The 18,100-nt window shown below is 45.7% G+C and overlaps 1 protein-coding gene across 6 annotated transcripts in view; it reads right to left on the reverse strand.

The window, feature by feature from the left end:
• septin9 (septin 9) overlaps positions 1-18,100 on the reverse strand; it is a 311,371-nt gene that overhangs the window by 81,382 nt on the left and 211,889 nt on the right. The window contains exon 1 of one of the 6 annotated variants that reach the window (XM_033044637.1): positions 2,218-2,236. The exons of 4 other annotated variants lie outside the window; for them this stretch is intronic. The gene's annotated coding sequence lies outside the window, so the exon portion shown is untranslated. Of the gene's footprint in view, positions 1-1,013; positions 1,033-2,217; positions 2,237-18,100 lie in introns of those variants that run through there. One more of the 6 variants, XM_033044638.1, reaches the window with a different exon arrangement.

An 18,100-nucleotide genomic window follows, 5' to 3' on the forward strand; every position in this document is an offset into this window, starting at 1 on the left:
GAGCTAGCATTACCGGTGATCGCTGGTTGCCATGGTCTCTGAGCCAAAGAGCCAGTTTCCATGCTCTATCCCGAAACTATGCTAAACTAAATTGACCGTAGGGCTGGTTTGTAAGAATTGAGAATCAAAGGAACATGCTAAATGATGGTGTCTGTGTCCTCCCCATTTTCTCTCACAAAGAATATCATAGTTGAATCATTTCCTATAGCTACATGGAAGGAGAGAACTCTAAACATAGGACCCGATTCTCCAGTCTAATAACAGGCTTCAAACTGAATTGCAAAACATATGATCAATTGCAAACTGTTCCTTCTTGCAAACAAACCTCCCCTATCTACCACATCTATAGTTATCTGTACACTGCACATGCTCATGGTAACCTTGCTCAGCACACTGAAACCAGCAAAGGAACCTCTCACTGCCAAGTAGTACACACTATAAGTTCATATGTTCACAAGTTCCAGGGCCAGAATTAGCCCTTTCGTCCAATCAAGTCTACTCCACCATTGAATCATGGCTGATCTATCTTTCCCTCTCAACCCCATTCTCCTGCCTTTTCCCCATAACCCCTGACGCCCTTACTAATCAAGAATCTGTTCATCTCCGCCTTAAAAATATCAATTGATTTGGTCTCCACAGCTGTCTGTGACAATGAATTTCACAGATTTGCCATGCTCCAAGTAAAGAAATTCCTCCTTGTCTTTCTAAAGGTTCATCCTTTTATTCTGATGATATGGTCTCTGTTCCGAGACTCTCCCACCAGTGGAAATATCAACACCACATTCACTCTATCCAGGCTTTTCACAATTCGCTAAATTTCCCTCCTCCTTCTAAACTCCAGCAAGTACAGGCCCAGTGCGTCAAACGTTCATCATATGCCTTATAAAACCTCAACATTACATCCTAGTTTATGTGTTCTAACCCCCTCAAAATAAACGCTTAATTTTACACTGCAACAGAGATGTTTAATGCGCTCACAAGTGCATTACCCAGACAGTAGAAGATACACTCACTCTCTCGTCCCACCGATGAAATTACAGCTGCTCCACACTTGGGAGAGGCAGGGAATTGTCGTTCACGCTCACAGAACGGTACCCGGCCCGTCCGTACACAGTGAGAGTCAAGGGACAAATAGGAAGCACAAAAGGCAGCTTTGTTTCCATACAAAACAAGGTGGGTTTAATCTTTGGGTCAACAATCACACCATACAGTCTATAAAACACACACACAGGTTATAGGTCTGCCCTAGTCGTGATTTATCGAAGTATTGTTTGGTCAAACGGTCCACGGCTTGGCATGAAAGAAAAGGAGTCTTTGAAAATGGAGGAGGGGCGGTTTCTGAATGTGTGAACTCAAGCAGACCATTTTGTTAAATGATCTGTGCAAAATGATGCCTATGTTGAATGCAGATATTGTTCTCTGCTTTCTTTGGCATGCGTTTAATCAGCCCAATGATTGCACAGTACAGACAACGTCAATAGATAAAACTTGACCACCTCAGTAATCACTTCACATTTTTCTATTACAATTTCAAGGTTTCCAGTCGCCACGGAATTATCATTTTCAATATGCGTATTTTTCACTAATTTTTTTGCTACTTGGCTTACATCAATAGCCACCAATCACTACATCTGTCACCTTATAAAATGATATTGTTGTCCTTGTAGATGCTCTTGCACCAATGAAGAAGCAAAGAACCACGGATGCTGGTTAATATACAAAATGGACGCAAAGTGCTGGAGTAACTCAGCAGGTCAGGCAGTATCTCTGGAGAACGTGGTTTAGGTTTAGAGATACGGGCCCTTAGGCCCACCAAGTCCGTGCCAACCAGCGATCTCCGTACACTATCCTACACACCGAAAGACAATATACAATTTTATACCAAAGTCAATTAACCTACGTACCAGTACGTTTTTGGTATGTGGGAGGAAACTGGAGCACCCGCAGAAAACCCACTCGGTCATGTGCGAACTCCATACAGACAGCACCAGTAGTCTGGGTCAAACTCAGTTCTCTGGCACTGCAAGGCAGCAACTCTACCACTGTGCTGCTGAGATGGTCCCGGCCCAAAGCATCTCCTATCCGTGTTCTCCAGAGATGCTGCCTGACCCGCTGAGTTACTCCAGCACTTTGTTTCCTCTTGCACCAATCCCAGGTTTAAAGATTGGCTGACACAACATACACTGCACAGTAGCTGCTCCATTTTTAAAGTCTTACCCGATTAATAAAATCGACGAATTTGCAAGTTTCACAGCAAGGCCGTCGAGAGGAGGTGTCGGGGATAGCAGGGAGCTGCTTCATGTGCCCCTTCACATGGCTGCTTGCAGCAAAGGAAGGCAGTGCTGGCAACTCCACGTATGAATCAAGTGTCCCTTCACTGTAGGTTGACTGAGCAGCACAACAGCTCGAGAGACAGGAAATGGGCATTTCTTTAAGTCTGTTACAGGGAGGTGGCAACTGACGAGAGGAAATAATCCGTCAAGCCGCAAGCGCTCGGAGAACCGATTGACTATGTTGAAGACAGACACAAAATGCTAGAGTAACTCAGCGGGACAGGGAGCATCTCTAGAGAGCAGGAATGGGTGACGTTTCAGGTAGAGGCCCTTCTTAGATGGAATATGTTTCCCGTTCTAAGGCGGCATTGCAGATGATGGTCACCATAGAATCATACAGCCCTGTGGAAACAGGCCCTTTGGCCCACCTTGTCGACCAACATCCCCCATCCACACTAGTCTCACCTGCCTGCGCTTGGCCTTGAACCCTTTAAACTTTTACTATCCACGTACCTGTCCAAAGTCGCTTAAACATTATTATAGTACCTGCCTCCACTACCTCCTCTGGCAGCTCGTTACATATTCCCATCGCCCTTTGTATTAAAAAGTTACCCCCTCAGGTTCCTACTAAATCTTTTCCTCCCTCACCTTAAACCCGAGTCTGCGAGCTCTCGATGGTAAAGTCCGCAGGTCGCGGTTGGAGCGATCCCAGGCAAGGGATTGTCTCCATTGTAAGACCGTGCCCCGCGGTGGGGCTCAAAGTCAGTCTCGAGCAAGGCCTCCAACTCCACGATGTTAGGCCGCAGAGCGACCGGAGATACGACCCACATAAGAGATTGAAATATAGTTTCCCCCAACCCCGCCGCCCACCCCCCACATAAAACAAACCAGAGAACATTAACACAAACTTTAAAAACACACTAAAAATAACAAAAAAAAGACGAAAAAACAGACAGGCTGTTGGCGAGACTGCCAATCTTGCGGCGGCCCTGGTAAAAAGGTATAGAAGTGTAAAAATGCACACCTCCAGGTTCAGAGACAGTTTCTACCCAGCTGTTATTAGTCAACTGGGGCCAAGGAAAGAGCGTTCACGTCGCGGCCCTGTTTCAACCAATCTTTCCACCACCACGCACAAGAAGCACAAGAAGCGCAAGACAGACACCATTGTGCAGATGCCGAGAAGTGTGTTCAGCTCTGGCTGAACAACTTCTAATCTTGTGTGTGGACTCGATAAGAAGAAGAAGATTAGTCAACTGAACCATCCTACAAAAAAAACTAGAAAGCAGTCCTGAGCTACTATCTACCTCAATGGAGACCCTTGGACTATCTTTGATTGCACTGAGTGTCATTCCCGTCATTCCCTTTATTCTGTATCTGTACACTGTAGATGGGTCGATCGTTATCATGTGTATACATTTCGCTGGCTGGTTAGCACGCAACAAAAGCTTTTCACTGTACACACAGGGCAATAAACTAAACTCAAACATATATGTTTTCCTATTTAGCTGCAATGAACGTCTATAACTCTCCACCTGCTAGAATGGGTGGTGCCATCTATGTGACCACAACAGTAACCAGATCAGTAACTTACTGCTTGCAGCTTTCAGGCACCATCGAGAGCTGCCTGCAACAGCTTCTGTGGCAAAGTACTGTGGTCCCACTGAACACAATGGTGGTTCCAAGAGGCTCCCTGAGAATCATCCAAGACAGAGAGTTGTGGTGGAGGAGTGTTATTCTGACTGGAGGTCTGTGACCACTGACATTCACAGGTAACTGTGAACATTTAGTTTAGTTAAGTTTCATTAAGACACACAGCATGGAAACAGGCCAGTCTGAAGAAGGGTCTCGACCCAAAACATTACCCATTCCTTCTCTCCAGAGATGCTGCCTGTCCCGCTGAGTTACTCCAGCATTTTGTGTCTATCTTCGATGGAAACAGACCCTTCGGCCCACATAGTCCACGCCGACCCACAATCACTGTACACTAGTCCTATCCTATACAATAGGGGCAATTTACAGAAGCCAATTGGTTAACTGGCTACTGTAAATTGTATATTGTCCCTATGTGTAGGATCGTGTTAGTGTACGGGATGATCGCTGGTCTTGCTGGGCCGAAGGGCCTGTCTCCACGCTGTATGTCTAAAGTCTAACCTACAAACCCGCACATCTTTGGATAATGGGAAGAAACCGGAACACCCACAAAAAAACCCACGAGGTCACAGGCAGATCGTACAAACTCTGTACAGAAAGCACCCGTAGTCAGGATCAAACCTGGGTATCTAACGCTGTGGAGCAGAAACTACCACCACGCCACTGTGTGGTAACTGCTGTGGGATGTCTGATTTTTGAGATGTATAAATAACTTGGACGTTAAGGATTTGAGTATAGGAGCAGGGAGGTTCTACTGCAGCTGTACAGGGTCTTGGTGAGACCACACCTGGAATATTGCGTACAGTTTTGGTCTCCTAATCTGAGGAAAGACATTCTTGCCATAGAGGGAGTACAGAGAAGGTTCACCAGACTGATTCCTGGGATGTCAGGACTTTCATATGAAGAAAGACTGGATAGACTCGGTTTGTACTCGCTAGAATTTAGAAGATTGAAGGGGGATCTTATAGAAACGTACAAAATTCTTAAGGGGTTGGACAGGCTAGATGCAGGAAGATTGTTCCCGATGTTGGGGAAGTCCAGAACAAGGGGTCACAGTTTAAGGATAAAGGGGAAATCTTTTAGGACCGAGATGAGGAAAACTTTTTTCACACAGAGAGTGGTGAATCTGTGGAATTCTCTCCCGCAGAAGGTAGTTGAGGCCAGTTCATTGGCTATATTTAAGAGGGAGTTAGATGTGGCCCTTGTGGCTAAAGGGATCAGGGGGTATGGAGAGAAGGCAGGTACAGGATACTGAGTTGGATGATCAGCCATGATCATATTGAATGGCGGTGCAGGCTCGAAGGGCCGAATGGCCTACTCCTGCACCTATTTTCTATGTTTCTATGTTTCTATGTTAACGCAGATAGGTTGGTAAGAAAATATGCAGATGACGCCAAAATTGGTGAAGTGTCGGTCAGTGAGAAGCGGGATAGAGCATCAAGTGTACAGCGGGTTAGAGATCAGCTACGGAAATGGTCTGACAAATGGCAGGAGGAGTTAAATCCAAGACAATTCAGACTATTTCCAGCAGACAAATAGTCCCTTGATTTTTGTTTTTCTTTGAGAGATTTTGTTTTTATTTTAGAACAGGAACCTAAGGGGTAACTTTTTTTTACACAAAGGGTGGTGGGTGCATGGAACAAACTGCCTGAGGAGGTAGTTGATGCAGGTGCTATCGCAACGTTTAAGAAGCATTTAGACAGGTACATGGATAGGACAGATTTAGAGGGGAAGTTGGGCCGAAGGGCCTGTTGTGACTATTGTATACAGCCTGAAAACAAGCCCTTCGGCCCACTGAGCCCATGCCAACCATCGATCATCTATTCACACTATCTGACCTCACTTTCTCATCCACTGGCTACATGTTCGAGGCAGTTGATCAGAGGCTAATTAATCCACAAACCCACCAAAAGCTCAGTGGAGATCAGGCTGTTCACAATAATGCCTGCATCAATATGTTCTGCTCGTCCCTCGCAGAAGTCAGGAACAGGCTAGAGGTTGATGCTAGAATATCTGTTGCCTCCCCTCCCGTATGCCAGAATCACCGAAGTTAACGGTGGCTCCGATCACCCTGAGCTGACGGGTGGAGACACTATTGGACATCTCCCCGCTCCGTCCCAGCTACTTATACCGCCCAGTAAAACAAAGACACAGAGAACTGCAGATGCTGGAATCTTGAGCAAAACAAAGTGCTGGAGGAACTCAACGGGTCAGACAGCATCTGCGGTAAGGATGATCTGAAAAAAGTCCCGACTAAAACGTCACCTGCTCATTCTCTCCACGGATGCTGCCTGACCCGTTGAGTTCCTCCAGCACCATATATGTCCTCCCAATTCCTGAAAATGGCCAGTGCTCAGATGGAGAAAGGCAAGCAAAAAATAGTATTTTTGTCTTTATTTAAACTTTTAGACTTTAAACATTTAGGCTTTTAGAGATACAGCATGGAATCAGCGATCACCCCGACCGAATACTAGCACTATCCTACTGACTTGGGACATTTTACAATTTACAGAAGAAAATTAACCTGCAAACACGCACGTCTTTGGAATGTGGGTGGAAACCAGAGCACCCAGAGAAAGCCCACGCAGTCACAGGGAGAACGCACAAACTCTGTACAGACAGCACCAGTAGTTCGGATGGAACCCGGGTCGCTGAGGTTGTTGGGCACTAACTTTACCACCGCGTCACTGTGCTGCCCCAAAAAACGAATAGTATTGCTAATATTTTAATCAGTTTACATGAGATATATTTTCCAGTCATTATAAAGCTACGTAGCACGGAGACAGGTCCTTCGGCCCACCTTGTCCATGCTAACTAAATTATTATACCTGGGATCATTTGGCCCATAGCCCTCTAAACACTTCTTATCCATATATCTGTCCAAATGCCTTTTAAAAGCCCATAATTATACCTGCCTCAATGGCTTCCTCTGGCAGCTCATTCCAAATATGGACTATCATCTGAATGAAAATGTTCCCCTGGTAAATGTCTCCTCTCACATTCAGCCCATGCACTCTCACTTTAGAATCATCTACACTCGGAAAATGACAGTGAACGTTCATTTTATCAATGCCCCTCATGATCTTGTATACCTCGATAAGAGTGTGTATATGGAACGAGCTGTCAGACAAAATAGTTGAAGCAGGAATCACAACAGTATTTAAATGACATTTGGACAGGTTAATGGATAGGAAAGGTTTAAAGGGACATGGGCACATCTGACCAGTTTAGATGGTACATTTTGTCAGCATGGACAAGTTGGGCTGAAGGGCCTGCTTCTGTGCTATGGTCACCCTTCATTCTCATAGAGTCATCGTGATAGGGCGTGGAAACAAGCCCTTCGGCCCAACTTGCTCACACCAACCAACATGTCCCATCTACACTAGTCCCACCAGCATGCGTTTGGCCCATATCCCTCCAAACCTGTCCAACACATGTCCTATCCATGTATCTGTCCAATTGTTTCTTCAAAAATGGTGCAATAGTCCCTGCCTCAACTACCTCCTCTGTCAGCTCGTTCCATACACCCACCACCCTTTGTGTGAGGTCACGACCTATCCAACCTCTCCCTATAAATCTAGAAACAAAATCTAGCACGTTTTTGCATGTGTCATTAGGAAAATATGCAACAAAACCAAGCCAAGAAATAAAGACAATAAACTCACACAGAATAAGAAAAAAAGAGTTGAGAGCTAAGAAAAAAGATGTTTATTTACAAGCAAAATATTATTTGGTCATAAAATGCTTTAATTGGACAAAATTTCCATGAGCAGACCACCAAGTAACTTTACGAATCAGAAAGAATATCTGTAGTGTATTATTTTTCTGTTAATACCTGAAGTTTTTTTTTTACATAGAAAGTGTCTAGAATGTGCTACCAGGGGTGATGTTGGAGGAAGATGTGATGTCATTGCATTTACGAGGCTTTTAGATGGACACATGGATATGCAGGGAATGGAGGGACTTGGATCACTTGCAGGCTGAGAAGATTAGATTATCTTGGCGTCATGTTCAGCATCTCATCCACTCCCAACACATTAGGGGCAATTTTACAAATCCCCACGTCTTTTGGATGCGGGAGGAAACTGAAGCGCCTGACAGGGAGAACGTGCAAAATCCACACAGACAGAACCCGACGTCAAGATCGAACCCAGGTCTCTGGCGTCGAGAGTCAGCTGCACTGCCAGCCGTTCCACTGTGCAACCTCAAAAGAGGTTTTAGAGGGGAAAGATTTAATAGTGAATAACCTTTTTGCTCAGAGGGTGGTGGCAGGTATATGGAACAAGCTGCCAGAGGAGAAATGCAGAAACAAGGAACTGCAGATGCTAGTTTACAAACCAGTGTAACGACAAAATGAGTCTGAAGAATGGTCCTGACCTAAAACCTCACCATATCCATATTCTCCAGTGATGCTGCCTGCCCCACTGAGTTACTACAGCATTTTGTGTCTTTTTTTTCTTGCCAGAGCAGGAAGTTGAGACAGGTACTATAACAGCATTTAAAAGACATTTGGACAGGTAAACGGATGGGAAAGGTTTAGAGGGTATGGGAAAAACACGGGCAAATGGGACTAGCTTAGATGGGGCATCATTGTCGGCATGGAGGAGAGGACTGTTTTATGCTGCATAACTCTAAAAAGCTCAATGGAATAGGCGGAGGATGGCATCTGGTCAGCGGGTTGAGACCACAGTGGCTGAGAAGGTGGGAGACGCTCCAGAAGGGTGAGACCCCTCACCGTGGTGGAGTCCGTTCCGTTGGCGCCCGAGATAGACACAAAATGCTGGAGTAACTCAGCAGGACGGGCAGCATCTCTGGATAGAAGGAATGGGTGACGTTTCAGGTCGAGACCCTTCTTCAGACCGAGTCAAGGGATAAGGAAGTGTAAGGTGTGAAAACAAGACAAAGGGGATGAGGTCAAGGAAAAGTGGATGAGGTCAAGGATCATTGTTAGCTAGAAGAAGGTAACAACAAAGCAAACAGATATAAAATGTAAACCAGAATGTAAACCAGAACCAGGGGCCACAGTTTAAGAATAAGGAGTAAGCCATTTAGAACGAAGACCAGGAAACACTTTTTCTCACAGAGAGTGGTGAGTCTGTGGAATTCTCTGCCTCAGAGGGCAGTGGAGGCAGGTTCTCTGGATGCCTTCAAGAGAGAGCTAGATAGGGCTCTTAAAGATAGTGGAGTCAGGGGATATGGGGAAAAGGCAGGAACGGGGCACTGATTGGGGATGATCAGCCATGATCACATTGAATGGCAGTGCTGGTTCAAAGGGCCGAATGGCCTACTCCTGCACCCATTGTCTATTGTCTATTGTAAATTAGGACAGTCGGACTAGTTGGAGAACTGGGAAGGGGGGAGGGATGGAGAGAGAGGGAAGGCAGGTATTACTTGAAGTTAGAGAAGTCAATATTCATACCGCTGCCCAAGCAAAATATGAGGTGTTGTTCCACCAATTTGCCCTGGGCCTCACTCTGACAAAGGAGGAGGCCCTGGACTGAAATGTCTGTGTGGGAATGGGAGGGGGAGTTAAAGTGTTTCACAACCGGGGGAATTAGGTAGGTTTAGGCGGACTGAGCGGGACTGACCCGGGTCCGTCTCTGTCACGGACCGGGTGGTGGCTGTCCGTGCACCGGTCTCCCCACGAGAAAATATGTCACACACGGACGCCCACCTGGAGGGACGTAAACTCCGTGGCTCCAGGATCGAACTCTTCAGCCGTCTCTAGACCCACAGAAAGGACCCACCAGGAGGACAATCACACTCAACTTCAAGTGGGCAGCAGTAGAGTTGCTGCCTTACAGCGTCAGAGACCCGGGTCCGATCCCGACTATTGGTACTATCTCTACGGAGTTTGTACATTCTCACCGTGACCGTGGGTTTTCCCCAGGTGCTCTGGTTTCCTCCCATATTCCAAAGAAGTACAGGTTTGTAGGTAAATTGGCTTTGGTAAATTGTAAATTGTCCCTAGTGTGTAGGATAGTGCTAGTGTATGGGGATTGTTGGTCAGTGTGGACCCGGTGGGCTGAAGGGCCAGTTTTCTCTAAAATTAAAAAAAACTAATAAAGTGATTACTGGTGATCATAAGAGATAGTAGAATTGGGCCATTCGGCCCATCATCTACTCCGCCATTCAATTATAGCAATCTATCTCACCCTCCTAAATCCATTCTCCTGCCTTCTCCCCATAACCTTTGACACCCATACTAATCAAGAATCTATCTATTTCTGCCTTAAATATATCCACAGCCTTCTGTGGCAAAGAATTCCACAGATTCACCACCCTCATCATGATGCAGTCTATAATGTAAAGATCACCCAACTGCACTGACAGGTTTTTACTCCAGTAAAGGACTTGTGACATTGAAACATATTAAACCCATGACTGTAGCTACAGCATAAAATACAGACCATGCTCTTCGCATTAATTAGTGACTTGTTCCTTAACTTAAATTCTTAAATAATTATCAAGAATGAAAAAAGATGGCTTTGATCAGTGAAAGAAGACAGATGGATAAATTGTGCTTTAAGCATTATCACATGTGCAAAATGCAACTGGAATTAATGAGTTTTTTAACGATTCTCTATTGCAAGCCAAATAAATTCCTTTGTTTATTCCCGGACCCGATCAAACTCTGCTTCATTGGCTGCGTTGCAGCATCATCTGCTGTAGCTTTGCACTTTCTGCAGCGTGGTGCTTCCCGCAAGTACTGAGCAGTCAGCTGGAAGTTTAAATCACCACCCCACAAGTTGTGACGGTGTGGGAAGGTTGTGAAGGTCAGGTCAAGTTGAGTAATTGTCTTTGTCCCATGGTTCCCAGAGGGACAGCCACTTCCTCCGATGCATGCTTTACGCTCGGCTATTTTTCCATGTGGGCAGGTCAGGTTTTAGTCAGTAAATTCTTGACACTATTGTGGAGGTTTCGGAGGTCCACCCGAGTAGATGGACAAGATTGTTTACTGGGAACAGGCAGCTGCTGGGACACAATGATGTTTTATGGAGCTGGATTAACATCAGTCAGTGCAAGCAAGCCAACATTTCAGACGATTAATGGCCAGTAGTTGTATGAAGTTGGGAGATTGCAAAACCTACCTGTATAAAGTAAAATGGCGCGGTGATGAAAAAGGGTGTTTCAATAGGATTTCAATATCCCTAATTGAAGAAAGAGATCTCAGTGGCGCAGCGGTATAATTGCTACCTTACAGCGTCAGAGACACAGGTTCGATCCTGACCTTGGGTGCTGTCTGTACAGAGTTTGTACGTTCTCACTGTGACCGTGTGGGGGTTTTCCGGGTGCTCTGGTTTCCTCCAACACTCCAAAGATGTGCAGGTCTGTAGGTTAATTGGCTTCTGTAAAATTGTTCCTAGTGTGTAGGATAGAACTAGTGTAGGACTGATCATTGGTCGGCACAGATTTGTAGGGCTGAAGGGCCTGTTTCCTCGCTGTATCTCTAAACTAAAGTGTGAATTGTATCAATTCCTGATTAATATCCACAGCCCAGAAGGGTATAAATGCAATGGCGCTCAAATTATCAGAATGCTGTCTGGATCAGAGCATTTCAACCACAGGGAGATGTTGGATAGACTTAGATTGTTTTCTCTGGAACATCGGAGGCTGAGGGGAGATTGGATAGAAGTCTATAAAACAATGGGAAGGGAGACAGTCCCAACCTTTTTCTCAGTGGAAAAGTCAAACACTAGAGGGCATAGGTCATAGTGAGAGGAGGAATTGTTCAACTGTGTACAACTGCACAGTGAAATACCTTTTGCATATTTACACATGCAGGCGTTGCCACCTTTTGGCACCATTTCCACTGTCCAAAGTCTGGTCTTCCCGCACCCTCAGTCTACTGGAGTAGTGTCTGTTCCTGGTAAGCCCCAGTCTGTCCTCCATCATAAAGTTTAATGAGATGTGCGGGGCAAGTGTTTTTTTAACACAGTGAGTGGTTGGGGCCTGGAACGTACTGCCAGGGATAGTGGTGGAGGCAGATACCATAGTGGTGTTTAAGAAGTGTTTAGATAGGCACGTGGATGTGCAGGGAAGAGAGGGATACGGATCATATACAGACATATGAGAACAGTTTAGCTTGGCATTGTGTTCAACATAAACATTCTGGGCCAAAGGGCCTGTTCCTGTGCTGTCCTGTTCTATTGTCCATGTTCTAAATGCACTGTCTAAGCTTGCATAAACAAAATACTTTTAATGAAGTACATGCTTGCAGATGAAATGGAAAATAACATGTTGGTATTGCTTTCAAAAGAGACAATGAGCAGTGAAATATTGTTGAAATATTAGGGGGAGAAAGAAAGGGGAAAAAACACACACAAAAAAGTAGAGGAATGACTTTTCTCCCCCCTGGAGCGTCACAGTGGTGCAGCAGGTGGAGCTGCTGCCTCACAGCACCCCAGAACTGGGTTCCATCCTGATCTTGAGTGCAGTCTGTGTGGGGTTGTTACTTAGATTAGTTTAGTGCAACGTGAAAAGGTACAGTGAAAAGCTTTTTGTTGCGTGCTAACCAGTCAGCGGAAAGACCGTACATGGTTACAATCGAGCTAACCGCAGGGTGCAGATGCAGGATAAAAGGAATAGCGTTTACTGCAAGATAAAGTCCATTAAAGTCGCCCCCTATTGTGTAGGTCGGGGAGTGTTTCTATTCCCCTCATGATTTTATGCACCTCTATGAGATCATCACTCAAGTCTCCTGCAGTCCTCGGAATAAAGTCATAGCCTGCCCAACCTCTCCCTACAGCTCAGGCCCTCATACAATACAATTTCATAATATACTCACCAGAAGGAGAAAAAAAGATTCAAAAACAGATCCAAGGCTGTAGTGACAGCTGAGAAAGTCAGAAGCAAATGGTGTACGGAAACTTCCAAACATGCAATTCAATAATGTATTCAATATTGCCAAACATTTGATGCTGTAATCATAGATCTTTGCTCATAGCTGCTGTGATAGTTCCCATATCAGCACAGTGGTACAGCTGGTAGAACTGCTGCCTCACAGCGCCAGACACCGCTTCATCCTAACCCCGGGGGCTGCCTTTGTGGAGTCTGCACGTTCTCCCTGTGACCACGTGGGTTTCCTTCGGGTGCTCCGGTTCCCTCCACGTTTGTAGGTTAATTAGCATTCTGTAAATCACCCCATAAAGTGTCGAGAATGGATGTAAAACTGGGATAAGGTAGAATTAGTGAGGACGGGTGATCAATGATCAGCATGGATTCAATGGGCTGAAGTGCCAGCTTCTATCGGCATCTCTAAAACTAAAAATAAACTAAAACTGCACAAAAATGCTAAGAATGCTGAATAAACAGCTTTGGATCTGAGATCACAGTTGGAGATCAAGACCAAGTCTGGAAGAGCGGAAAAAATTATTGCATCAAAATCATTCCCGCGTTTGGTTGTGCCTCCAGAGACGATGAAAATATCGTATAATGGCTCAATAATCGAACAAAGCATTTGAGTCCACATGTTAATACTATCATGCAAATGTTTATTTGCTCACGTTTTATGAAATAGAAAATAGAGTCAAAGAGTACAACGGGCCCTTCATCTCAACTTGCCCACAAAGACCAATATGCCCCATCTGAGATTGAGTTTAGTTTAGTTTATTGTCACGCATACAGGGGTACAGTAAAAAGCTTTTATTGTGTGCCAAGCAGTCTCTTCACCAGTGCAATCTACACTACTCCCACCTGCCCGTGTTTGACCCGTATCCAAAACGTTCCTATCCATGAACATGTCTAAATATTTCTTAAACGTTTAGTTTTTAGTTTAGTTAGAGATACAGCGCATAAACAGGCCCTTCAGCCTACCAAGTCCATACCGACCAGCCACCACCACATTAACACTACCTACACATACTAGGAACAATTTACACTTATACCAATCCAATTGACCTACAAACCACGGGGAGAATGTACAAACTCGGTCCCGACAGCAACCGTAGTCGGGATCAAACCCGGGTCACTGGAAGGCAGAAACTCTGCCGCTGGGCCACGGTGCTGCCCCTAAACATTGTGATAGTACCTCAACTACCTCCTACCTCAACTATGACTCTCAAGGGCCTGTCCCACGAGCATGCGACCTGCATGCGGCAAACGCGACCTAAAGGGCCGGTCCCAACAGCATCCGCCTGCATGCAGCAAGCGCGACCTAACCAGATGCGGGAGCCGCGCGGAGGTCGAGTGAGTGACAAGGCGTTGAGGCGGCTGCGGGCCGGCAGGACGTTGCCGCGCGGAATTTTTAAACACGGTCAGTTTTTCGGAGCCTCGCGCGATGTCGGGACCGGCTCCGCACAACTCCATACGGCTCCGCCGATCAAAGTGGGACCGGCCCCGTGAGGCCGTACGGCTCAAGCGACCACGTTAGGTCGCGATTGCCGCATGGAGTCGCATGCTTGTGGGACAGGCCCTTAAGCATCCATCCTGCCAAGACCTTTCATATTCATCTGTTTCAATTAAATTACCTTTTATTCTTCTAAATGGTGTTGACGGGAAGTTCCTCTTCATCCTTTCTTCGTAATCAACTACGGCATCTTTGCTATTGTAAAGGATGTATACAGCCCAATATTGCATGCAATTCTCCAACTGTGGGCACAGTAACCACTTGTACAGTTGTTGAAAGACATCCCTATTTTACATTCCATTTCCGAGCAATAAAGACAAGAATTCTATTTGCCTTCATAATTACTTGTGACACAAGCATGCTAAAAGGCTGTGTATCCTGTTCAAAATCACCCGGATCACATTGCACCGTAGCCTATTTTGTAGTAGGAAGGAACTACAGATGCTGGTCCAGTGGTTCCCAACCATTTTTAGTTCATGGCCCCCTTGGGCTCTTTAATTTTTCTGTGCCCCCCCCCCCCCCGACATTATTAGCGGTAAAAAAGTGGCTCCCTTCATTGAACCTGTGACCCCCTAAATCCCCAAATTTTTCTGTGGCCCCCCAGAAATTTGCCATGGCCCCAGGTTGGGAATCACTGGTTTATACCAAAAATCGACACACAAAGTGCTAGAGTAACTTCTTGGTTGCTTGGTCCTCCAAATATTCCAACTGGAATTTAAACTGGAGGTGGTGAAGGGGGGGGGGATTAAGCCAGAAAGGGTAATACAAAACATAACAATAATAAAGATCTTTAACATAAAACATCCCCCCACAATGGTTCCCATTATGAGGGAAGGCACAAAGTCCAGTCCCCAACCCCAGTTCACCCATAGTCGGGCCTATTGAGGCCTCCACAGTTGCCTCTACGGAGGCCCGATGTTCCAGGCCGTTCTCGCCGGGTGATGTTGCTCCGGCGTCGGGAGAGTCCTCTCAGCGGCTTGGGAACCCTGGAACGGCCGCTTCCTTACCGGAGACCGCGGCTTCCGAAGCCGACAAGGCCGCGCCGGTTGGAGCTCCACCACTGGCGATCTCATCGAGAGATCCCAGGCTCCCGTTGTTAAGTTCAGCGCCGCCGCCCGTGGCTGGCCGCTCCACAGACCCGCAGCTCCGCGATGTTTTTTCTCGGCGGTCTTCAGCTCACCGGAGCTCCAGGCAAGGCACCGCCCGCTCCGCGATAGCGCTCCAGCGCTGTGCCGCCGAGGTGCTGGGCGGTCCCCTCAGAAAAACGCCGCTCCAGGCCCGCTGGTAGGCCGCGAGGACAGGTCGACGGTGCAGCCCGGAGAAAAGCTGCCTCTCTGACCCGGTAGGGTCCTAGAAAGTAGTTTCCCTCTCCCACCCCCCCCCCCCCTCCCCCCACATAAAAAAGTCTAGACCTCCTAAAAATAAAACACTAAAACTCACTAAAAATAAAAAAAAGAATGGAAAAGACAGTTGCTGGCTAGGCAGCCATACACAGGACGGCGCCCCCTACTGGAACTGTCTGAAGAAGGGTTCCAACCCGAAACATCACCCATCCTTTTTCTCCAGAGATGCTGCCTGACCCTCTGAGTTACTTTATGTTTAACCTATTTTGTAGTTTTTCATTTAATCAATTTTCTGCTTCTTTATTCTTGGTATCAAATTGAATAGCCTCAACACCTCCCTGCAGTATACATCATCTACCCATTGGTTTAATCTATCTTTATCAATTTGCCAGCTCTTTGCACCCTCTCTCTGCTTTCCCTTTCTTATATCAGCAGGGATTCTGGCTGCAATTCATTTCATCCATGTCATTAATATAGATTGTAAGTCATCCCATACTGATCCTTATGGTGCCTCAAAATCTGTAACTGGCCCAAATTGAATATTACATTTCCCAAAACCAATTCTGTTTCCTGTTAGACATAAGGAACTGCAGATGCTGGTATACACAACAAAAACAAAGTGCTGGAGTAAATCAACGGGTCAGGTGGCATCTCCAGAGAACATGGATAGATGATGTTTCAGGTCGGGTCCACTTTTCTGTTACTTAATCAAACCTCCCTTAATTACCTCCTCTCCCTTTCCCGATGACTTGAGTTCTCACGTTGTGCAGAAACCTTTAAAGTAGCACCTTGTCTGAAAATCTGAAAAATATTACAATTGTATGCTCCTTGTATGTTACATCCTCAAATAGTTTTTTTTTTAATTGATTAATTCCTTTCCATAAAACCATAACACGTGTGCTCAATTAGTTTAGAGATACAGTGTGGAAACAGGCCCTTCGGCCCACTGAGTCTGTGCCGACCAGCGATCGGCGTGCACTAGCACTATCCTACACACGAGGGAAAATTTACAATCTTTACCAAAGCCAATTAACCTACAAACCTGTATGTTTTTTGTGTGGGAGGAAACCGGAACACCTGGAGAAAACCCATGCGGTCACAGGGAAAAGTACTAACTCCGTACAGACAGCACCCGTAGTCAAGATCGAACCTGGGTCTCTGACGCACACGGTAGTATCTCTACCACTGCGCCGCCCATATGTAATATGATTTTCTATCTGTTCAGTCACTAATTCTTTACTAATTGATTCTACCATTTTTTCAAAGAAGATGTTAAGTCAGCAATTGGTTCTATGTCATCCCACTTTCTCATTCACTCCCTACGCACTCGGGGCAAGTAACAAGGGCCAATTAACCTACAGACCTGCACAACTTTGGGATGTAGGAGGAAACTGGAGTACCCGGAGGAATCCCACGTATTCACAGGGAGAACGTGCAAACTCTATGCAGACAGCACCCAAGAGATAGAACCCAACCAGGGTGTCTGGAGCCGTGAGACAGCAGTTCTACCAATAGCATCACTGCGCTGCCTTTATATGGACATGATGTTTATGATGACACCAATGTAATAATTGAACGCTGCCATTACATATACGGTAACACGAGTTGAGTTTAGTTTATTGCCACATGTACCAAGGTCCAGTGAAAGGCTTTTGTTGCGCGCTAACCAGTCAGTGGAAAGACAATACACGATTACAATTGAGTCATCCACACTGTACAGATACAAGACAAAGGGAATAACATGAATAACATTTAGTGCAAGGTAAAGCCAATAAAGTCCGATCAAAGATAGTCTGTGCGTCTGCAATCAGACAATGAAGCCATGGCCCCACGGCCATGAAGGCCGATTTCTATAATATCTTCAGATGCTACAAAGTGCCAATGAGCGTACAATAGTCTTCATATTTATTCAACAAAGGAAGGAAATTAATTTCAAGAAATATCCGTATTGTATTTTTCAACATTCAAATGTAGCTTCCAGATGTGAGACGACAAAAGAACACATTATTTGGATAAAATAATTGCAGGCAACTGGATATGTGATCACCAAGGTATGACATGCCTCAGCTGTACAAGCAATACAACACTGTATGCTCCATCAACTCAGGTCTTCACTTAAAGAAAGTCAGGAATCTCTGCTAAGTCAGTAGCATTATCCGCAAACAGCATTCGTAGCTGCTACAAAACAGAAAGTGTTGGAGGAACTCAGAGGGTCAGGCAGCAGCTGTGGAGGGAATGGATAGACAATGATTCAGGTCAGGACCCTTCCTAAGGTTAATTTCTCTGGAATGCCTGAGGTTGAGAAAAACATTTTTTACACAGAGAGTGGTGAATCTCTGGAATTCTCCGCCACAGAAGGTAGTTGAGGCCAGTTCATTGGCTATATTTAAGAGGGAGTTAGAAGTGGCCCTTGTGGCTAAAGGGGTCAGGGGGTATGGAGAGAAGGCAGGTACAGGATACTGAGTTGGATGATCAGCCATGATCAT

This window comes from Amblyraja radiata, chromosome 26 (assembly GCF_010909765.2).
Source record: "Amblyraja radiata isolate CabotCenter1 chromosome 26, sAmbRad1.1.pri, whole genome shotgun sequence".
NCBI classification, from domain to species: domain Eukaryota; kingdom Metazoa; phylum Chordata; class Chondrichthyes; order Rajiformes; family Rajidae; genus Amblyraja; species Amblyraja radiata.